The sequence below is a fragment of the Fundulus heteroclitus genome, chromosome 4, assembly GCF_011125445.2.
Source record: "Fundulus heteroclitus isolate FHET01 chromosome 4, MU-UCD_Fhet_4.1, whole genome shotgun sequence".
Taxonomy (NCBI): domain Eukaryota; kingdom Metazoa; phylum Chordata; class Actinopteri; order Cyprinodontiformes; family Fundulidae; genus Fundulus; species Fundulus heteroclitus.
The window spans coordinates 6,243,019-6,252,637 of record NC_046364.1 but is presented as its reverse complement, the minus strand read 5'-3'; positions in this window follow the sequence as shown (position 1 = coordinate 6,252,637).

Genomic DNA, 9,619 nt, shown 5'->3' with positions numbered 1-9,619 from the left:
CGAGTACACAAGTCAAGTATGCATGTTGAGAAACGGCTAATGTTTGCTTGTTCTGCCCGAAACAGAGGTTAAGGCTTCCGTAGAAAAGCATCTGAAATTAAATTTTAAATTTATTCTATTTTGAATGAGGGACTGTGATATGGACAAACCTTAAAGATGCACCTTATTCCAGTTGGATCAAACCCTAATTTCAATCTCCAGTCCCTTTGAACTCTGAAGGGAAAAGAAAATCAAGGGAAATAAGTTAATATAATTGTATAGATATCCAATTTCAAAACAGACACACAGAGCTAATCATAACATTTACATTTATCCAAGTAGAAATAAATGTTAAGATTTAATGATTATATAATTGATGTCCTAAAATTCGTGTTTTTGTCTCCCTGGGAAAGGTTGTATAGTCCATGTTAATTTTTTAGTGAGTATGGAGTTTGTTCCATTCTTTCATAGACTTGTGAGAAAGCAGATTGGCCAAGAGCTGTACGTTTAGGGATGTTACAATCCCATCTGGTGGTCAACCTTGTTAAAAAAACAAGAATAACAGATTATGACAGACTGGTCCGATACCCGGATCGGATATCGGATCAGATATTGACATCGGATGAATGACACCGATTCTGTATTCCGATCCAGTCATTTGTTTTTAGATTAATATCAAACACGGCAATACAGTTAGGGCGATCTACTCACTTCTACGTTTGCAACGGCAGTTGCAAGCATCATGCTAAAGAACATGCAGAACTTTTTTTTTAACATGATTAGACACCATGAGGGATTTTAAAAACTAAACCCACATCAGCAAAAGTGATTCGGTTTTTAAAACTCAGCATCTTAAATTTGTTCAGTATATGGCAATATGGCAAAGATTCAAGACCATTTAGGGTTGTCTTGAAGTGAGAAAAAGGCAAATATAGAATGTATTAACTCGGTTGTCTGAAATGCACCAATCACAGGACTGTTTTATTGGAAAATTAAAACTCTCTAATAGCAAATTACTTCAGAGTGGTACTCAATGGTGCTTTTGTAGAAATATAAAAAAATACATATTTGGCATCAATGTCTTAGGTGTCAATGCATTAACTTTTTTTTACAATCTGAAAAAGGAGTTTGTTCACTTCAGAAGAGCTCATAGCTACAGCTTTTATTTTCTTCAGTATTTAAAACACTGCTGTGTAACTCAAGACATGGAAGCTTTCCAACTAGACCAGGGCTCTGGAACCCGCAGGTCCAGGGAAATAAGTGGCTCTTTGGACCTTCTGCAATGGCTCTTAACGACTTTGGCTAAAACTAATAAAGATCCAACTAATGTTTTTTTTTTTTATATAGATAAAACAAATCCAGGTTTTAGCCATTTTCAGTTTTTTTTATTATCATTATTATTGAATAACTATTGAATTTCCAAACAGAGGGATTCTAAAAGTACCAGAAATATATTTTTTCAATGTTTCTTGTCATTACATTGAAACAGTTTTTTTTTCTTTTACATAATTTTCCACAAATATCAACATGCCATAGACTAAAATACATTCATCCTCCTTTTGCAAAAAGTTTAGTTTTTCTTCATCTCAAAACGTACATATAAAATGGTGGTTCTTTAAAAATTACAATACATTCCAAAAAATAATTCTTTAAAAAAAAACTCACATTACATTTACTGCTCTTAGTTTTATTCAGCTGGAGTCAGGGCAAAAATATCCCTTTGGACTGTAAAGGCTACAAACCCCTGAGCTAAATGATAATCAGCATTTTGTGAGACAGAGCTGACTAGATGAACATTTTAAACAAAGAACTGCAGGTTGTTTCTTTGAGGAAAAATAACTATTCAAAATCTACCCATTTTACACCAAAAAGAATTTACTAATGGTTGAACAAATGAATTATTGGTTTATAATTGACAGTGAAAGGAAAACTTTGTATTTTTAGATGAACCTCATTATTGGGATGATTATGAGAGCATCCAGTCAGCTTCAGTATTAAAAAGTACAAATATAGAATTTTCCATTTTTATAAGCCCTCCTCCTTTATTGGTAGTAAAGTACCAGTGACATCTAAAAGTACATGGACTAGAGCTGTGTCCCTTGTAAACGTAAGAGTTAGTTAATTATTAAACTGTGCATTTAGCAGAGAAACAGCTGAGGGGTCATAGCAACTCTGCAGGAGTGCACAGATGCACAGGTGCATGTAGATGTCAACAGGAAAACCTTTTCATGCACTCCTTAAATTTGCCCTTGTATGAAAAAGTAGTGAGAGAAAACCAAGATGTAAAAAGTGTAGTTCCCGTGCCGTGTACAAGATCCCACACAGAATTTACTGCAGGCATGAGTGTATCACTGAAGTAGTGTTGAGGGATTAATTCATGCAACATCACAGTAATTAATATCATTTAAAGCGTTCACAAAGGGACTGACATTGGACTCGGATATGAATCCCATCAGATCCTAAATGGTAAATGGCCTGAACTTATATAGCGCTTCTCCAGTCATGCTGACCACCCAAAGCATTGTGAGCCTATTTTTGAACGCTATGAGCTTCCCAGGTAGTATGCGTGGTCAATTTTATATATAGTGAGAGTTGTTTGCATTAAGTCTGTTGTGTCTGCATGTTACATGCTGTACATTCTGAGCTGGTGTCTGTCTCAAACAAATTTCACCATAGTAACACACTTGACAATAAAGGTAATTTTATTGTTGACGTATGGCAAACATGTGAAAAAATTGTGCAGTTCAGATGAGATCCAAAGTTTACTGTTTGGCCTACATGCAAAGTGCTACAAATGGCAGAAAATGTATAACATATGACCCTGAACACATCCCAGTTGGGTAAAAATGATGGCGGCAGCATCAAGCTGCAGGGCTGCTTTTGTGTAGCATGCACAGGTTAAACTGATGAAGCTAAATACAGGACAATCCTGGAAGAAAATTGTTGAGGCTGCAAAACACTTGAAACTGTGGCAGAGGTGCCCCTTCCAGGAGGACAACTCCTAAACATTTATCAAGAGCTACAATGGACGGGTTTTAGATAAGGGGAGACCATCTTCAGTCCACCAGAGCTACTATCCTACAGCTTTTAAATGCATCTCTGTCCAACACACCTGAGCACGTCATTCAACTCTGTGGAGGCCCTAAAAGTTTTAGGATAGTAGCTCTTGATGACGGGACTTGGGGAGCCCTGGTTTAGATCAATGTATATTTTTGTTCTAATGCATCGTCCAGGCCTAAATCTATTAGAGGATATGTGACAGGAGTTTAACACTGCTGCTGACACTCTCCATCCAATCAGTGTCTTTCAGGTTTTTTGCAACAACGAAAAGGAAAAAGATGTAAAGCTGGCAGAGACTTGCACACTGAATCGCAGCTTTATTGGCAATAAAAGGTGATTGTACAACATATCTTAAAGGGGGCAAATAAAAATCCAATGTATATGTAAAAATGTATTAAAACCATGTATCCTTTTTCTTTTTACTTCAGTTATACACTACTTAATGCCGGTCTTGCACATTAAATTCCCGAGAAATCTATTGAAATTTGTGTTTTTAAAAAATGAAAACGTCCAATTGGTATAAATACTTATTTCACCAACAAAATATCTAATCTAGTTCTGGCACAGAAGGATTCTTATATTAGCAGATCTGTGTACAAGTAGGCAACAGTTTATTATTTAAGTTAAAAAGTTAGTTTTGTTATTCTTTGTTGAGAAAATCTAGAACGGACTCGGAGGCAGAGTGAAGGCTCAATCCTGGAAAATGTTTTTGCCTTTTGTCAGACCATCAGGGGGTTTCATTTGCAAAACCTCGGCACAAAGAAAGCAAGCGCAGTCACATGCAATGAATTCATCAACACCCCATGTTTTTAACACCCCTGCCACTTTGAACACAAGGCATCGACCCAATCTAATAGAAAATGATGAAGCCAGGGATGATCCTTTAAAGATGTCAGCAGTAAAAGACAGAAGGAAAATGGGCTGAGGTTAGAAAGAAGAGGCCTTAAACTGGCACTCTGCTGAAATGAAATGTCGCCTCTTTGTTCCTTAACCGCGGGTGCTAATTGGGTCCGTCGGCAGGGAAGAGAGCTGCCGCTGGGCTCCTGTCTGTCGCACCTGTTGAGTCATTGTTTCTCACATTGATTAGACAGGAAGTTGGAGTAAGAAGGCTTATGCCTCTGTGGGTGCGTGGCAGAAACGTGGTTCAATTTCTTTTTAGAGCTCCACTGTCGGAGGTGGAAATACCATTGGTGGTAAGTGATCAATTGCTCTTAACCATTGATTAGCAGACACTAAAAGACATATGGATCAAGAAGATTTTTTTTTCTTTCTTTTTTTTTTTGCACGTTCTTCATTCTTTAACCAGGGACAGTCCTTTCAATCTACTCTAACGTTGCGTAACATGATTGATTCTCTTTTTGCCCTCACAACTGACTTTCTGGAAGAATGTTTTTCATAAAACTAAAAGATGATAAAATATGAATATAATCTTGCAAAATTTAAAATCAAATAAATTTTAATATGTTTAGAGCTTTATGACAGAAAAGTTATTGTTTATTGTTTAGCACATAAATGCGAGATCCTGATGAGAAATGCTTCTTAAGGTGATCTCATCTTAACGTGACTAAATGTGCATAACTCAGTTTTCTGGATAACTAAGAATCAGTAGTCTTTATTTTCATTATGTAATCATAGTAACATTTTGGTGAGACACTGGCTCACCAAAGACAGCAGTGACTTTACAGAACGATGTAAATTACAGTGACAATGCATGAATATTTCAGACAAAACACTCCCTGAGAAGTAAAAAATTGGGCAAATAGTCATTAGCAAAAATGAAAATGTTTAAGAACTGTGTGATTTGCATGGATGTTCAGACAAACACTCCCCGAGAAGCTAAAAGTGTGCAAATAGACATTAGCATGTGAGGGAGAGCGTAAATAATTATTTATCAGATCAAAACCAGTAGAGCCAGGAGTATGTAAACACGTAATAGACTATGAACTGGGTTGGTGGTTTATTTGATTTACAGCAGGAGACAATTACCTTCACAACTCTGGGAAATAATTTTTGTCTGGCCCTTTTCTGAATGGTTGTTACTATAGCTCCTAGCTCCTGTTCCCTGACTTTTCATGAGGTCAATAGTAAGAACTCTATGGGCGGAAAGGAGCCTTGGACATTAACTCATACGTCATCACACGACGGAAAGGCTCGTGGATGATGCGACTCAAATCTGGATCCACAGCCTTTTGAAAAAAGAACTACAAAACACGCATGTTGGACAAATGTAGCGAACGGCTGAAGCTCGCTGAGGCACTTCCGCTTTGGCTAAAGAGTCCTCACCAGTCAGACCTTTGTGGATGCAACCTTTGTCTAGATCTTGTAGACGGCATTCCCCAATCCCATGTGCTGACCTCACACACTGGGGATTGTGGGACCAAGGGTGCTTGTCAAGAAAAAAACAAACCCATTTTGGAGAAGGGTTTATTGTTATATCTTGATGGTGTTTCTTTGACTGCGTTGATGTTAAAAAAAATCACCTGACAGTAGGAGATAATACAGTTTCCATGTTCAGGCAGTGGTGGTTTCTAGAGTTTGATTGAACAAGAGTTTTCTTACTTTGATGGTGACCTGTGTGAGTCAGATGGCTGAAAGTTTGACACAGTCGTGTGTTTTAACAGGGCAACCAATTAGATATGCACACCGAGACTAGCGTGGGATATAAACTAGCTTTTTAAATTGTAATATATACATCTGGTTATTAAATGGCATTAGAAACATTAAAAATGTACTGCAATGGGGTAAAAGAACATGGAAGGACATGTTGGATACCAATAGCCAGGAAGAAATTTGAATACCATCCCATCTGTTCAGTGTGTTCAGCAACATTTTACCTTTGAATTTAAAAATTCATGATTAGAATAATGGCATTAATAAACACATTGATTTTGATTGAACAAAATATCATACATAGTTTGGCATTATTAATGCAAAATGTATACTTGCAGAATAACATAAAGTGTTCAATTGTTGTCCTCATGACATTGGTTCATCCTGACGCAATAGACAAAGTAGCCCATTTCCCCTGATTGTTTTTTCACTCTAGGGATCCCTGAGGGCTTTATTGGTAACTTTGTGATCTCTACAGATGTAATTTGGATAAAAAAAAAAGAATTCTGTGCAAAATTCCCTTCTTTCAAAAAGACAATATTGATATTGTGACTAAAATCATAGTTCCTGTAAGGACAAAGACCCTGAACATATAGCCAGAGATAGAAAAGCTCAAGTGTTGCATGCCTGCATATACATGTGCCTCATGCAGAAACACATGCTACACCCTGACGCAGCTAAGGCTTAGCAGTCCAGCTCAGACTCTGAAGTGTGATGCTAATGATGGTAATTAATGGACCCTGACAGCACAATCTGTTGCTTATTGTCTCCCAATAAACAGCTTTACAGTCCGCATGAGCCGCGGAGGGGATGGGAGGTCTAAGCCCAGGGCTGAGACGGTGAGAGTGGGACACATCCACAGTGGAGGGTCAGTCCTCACGGGACAGCACTGATCTTGAAGTGGGGATTAGTTCAATTAGAGAGGCTCTGTCTGATCAGATGCAAGGTTTGATGTGTGTGTGTGCGTGTGTGTGTGGCCATACATGTGTGTTTGTTGCAAGAGATCTTAAACATTAAAGCAGACTGTTGCCATTATTTGTTCTTGTCTATACTCATGCAGCTGCTGTGAACAATAGTCAAGATGATGCCTTTTGCTTCTCAGTGACCTTACCCATAGATATCCATTTATTATAATACATTTCTGTGGTAATTATTCTGCTATGTGTTTCATTATCCAAATAATACCAGGTCCATGAATATTTCACTAAGCTTAAAGTCTGCATGTTACATATAGGCGTTGCTTCTCTGCTCTGTTTCCCATTTGCATTAGACTTGATTTTAAGTCTCCACCCACATTAGGTCCTTGTTTTCTGATTAAAGCTCTGACACTGTGCCACAATCCAAGCAGATCCATAATATTAGTTTAAATGTATTTACCTTTTAATTTTCCTTTCAGAGTTACTCTGTTAAAATATTTTAAATGTGTGGGAGTGAGTGCTAAACTTTAACTTGACTGTTGGCTTAATTTAGGATTTTACTACCTGATGAAGCCGTTCAGTATTTGGTGCTGTCTTTGTGAAGTTGCTATACAATTTTTGCTTCTGATTCAGATGATTGATAAATGGCTGTTTCACCAAACATTTATTATTGCCTTGTTCACCTGAAAGAGTGGAAAGTTGATTTTAGGGCAGCCTTTGTAAAATTAGGTCAGCAATTAAGACCCCTACTCTCTGAAACCCATCAACCCTAAATGCTTGCAAAAAAGCATTACATTTTTCTAGGAAACAGAATTATGTAGTACACTCTATTTTTCTGCTCTAGGATGTGTATTTTATTTTATATTTTTTTTTACTAAAGATGCATGCACATTTACTGCTCAGTTGAATATGCTTATTGCCAACTTTTTTTCAGAGGCCATATGAATGATCTGCAATGCATTGCAAAAATATTCACTTCATATTTTAGGACACTTTTGGCGCTGCATTTCCTAAATATGACTTTGCGTTTTTTTACTTATCTGATTTGAAATAAGGTTAAAAGAAGACTTTACATTTTTCAAAAGCCATGAAGTAATCTGTTTAGATGAGACCAAAATTAAAATTTTTAGGCAACATGCAAAACACTAATGTAGCGCATCATTGCAAACACTCCATCCTAAGCAAAAAATAGGGATGAAAGCAACATGCATGGTGATGCTTTTCTTCAGCATGGACTGGGAAGCTGGTCAGAATTGATGGAGTTAAAACACTCTGTTCCTGTAAAATAACCCGTAGAATGTGAAAGACTATAGACATCATAGCCAGAGAAGGACAGGATTAGATCTTTACATATGCAGGTGATAGAATGGCTTAGAGCTAAATCAAACTAAAAATGCTTCTCTAAACTCTTCTCTAAATCAATATATTCTCTCACGGTCTAATTTTCTATTTATATGTTTTCTTCTTCTTTTAAGCAAATATTAACCTGAACACTTAACAATACCTGCTATTTATTGTCACACTGCATGATGGATAATGCACAACAAGGAAACGTGCTAACACTAAACTCAATAAAGCAATTAGGAAACCATCTCTAAATACTGTTTCCTTTTTGTAAAGCTAAACTGCCCTGGCACGTGTTGGCACCCAGCTATTTTATTTTACGGAAACTACAGCTGAAATGACCACATCAGGACATGTAGGAAGGGAGAAACTTACCAACATCAAAGTCTCTGCAAATAACAAAAAGATGGAAATGTTTATTCCAGTTTCCCGCTGGCACATGTTGATGTGCCCCTGGGCAAGGCAGTCGCCTACCAATCTTTCAATGTGTGTGTGTTACTGAGTGCGATTGGTGCATGTGGCTCCAGTGCAAAGCACATTGAGTGGTTATATGACTAGAAAAATGCTACATAAATTGTGTTAATTTACCATTTCATATTTTATTACACCAAAAGCTCCATGCAAAGACGTCTTCTTTTGAAATGCATTTATGAAACGTTTTCTTAACATTTGCAGCCATTGAGTGGGAGTCTGACGTTTTCAGGGTTCAACAGCCCACACCAGCCTGTAGATCCAGCAGGCAGTAGCGAGAAAGAAAATAAAACTTCCCACCAAAGTAACCTCACAGATGGACGAAAGCCTCCGGCTTTGTTGCAGGCTCAGACCTTTGCAATATGTTTGAGACGCAGCAGAATGTCTGTGGTACACAGCAGCTTTCCTGCTTAAGGAGCCGCAGCTAAGCACCAACAATAAAAACCTCCTTTCCCTCCCTCTGAGGAACAATGAGTTCATTAAAAGAGCAAATAGATTATCAGTTTCTTTCAGCAGAAAGTCTTAAAGAGTCTGGATGACCTGGCTGCTCCCAGCAGGTAGAGCGAAGACACATCTGGCTAAACTGCTCCTTTTGTCTTATGAAATCAATACTTTTTCTTAAAGTTTTACCTAAAATATGCTAACAAAAAGCCTATCGCATCTTCTAAAAGCTTAATGTACAACCTGTGCATTTAAGAAGTGAACCGTGAGCCTTAAAGTTTAGCTAAATGGAGATGAATTTAAGAAACCTGGTTTGACATTTAACGCTCATTCCATAAAGCTGGAAAGTACTCTGAAGTACTTTTTAAAATTGAAAATAAATAGAAAAAAAAATGTTGTTCTGTTTTCTTTCATAGGGTACACCCCTTACGTGCATTGGGCCTGGATCATTGCTGGAAACAGACAGTAAGGTGAACAAAAGTTGTAGATTATGAATTTATTGAATTTGTTGAAACGTCTCCAGCCCAGTGGGTGGTTTCTACATGCTTGTACCGTAAAACATGGTAAATTACAGATCCATGTGTAGTGTATATAGGACAACAATTTCTATTTAAGCCTATATTCACCTTTTTCTGAGGCTACGACTTCTAGAGGTGTATTTACTTGCAACAAAGTTATCATGGATGCAAGCGTTGTCATATCTTTCAGAGCATTTGTGTTATTTAAAGAAAATAAATCACCACAATGTTTTTATTTGATAATTTATTTGCATTATCAAAAGAATTGTATTTCCAAAG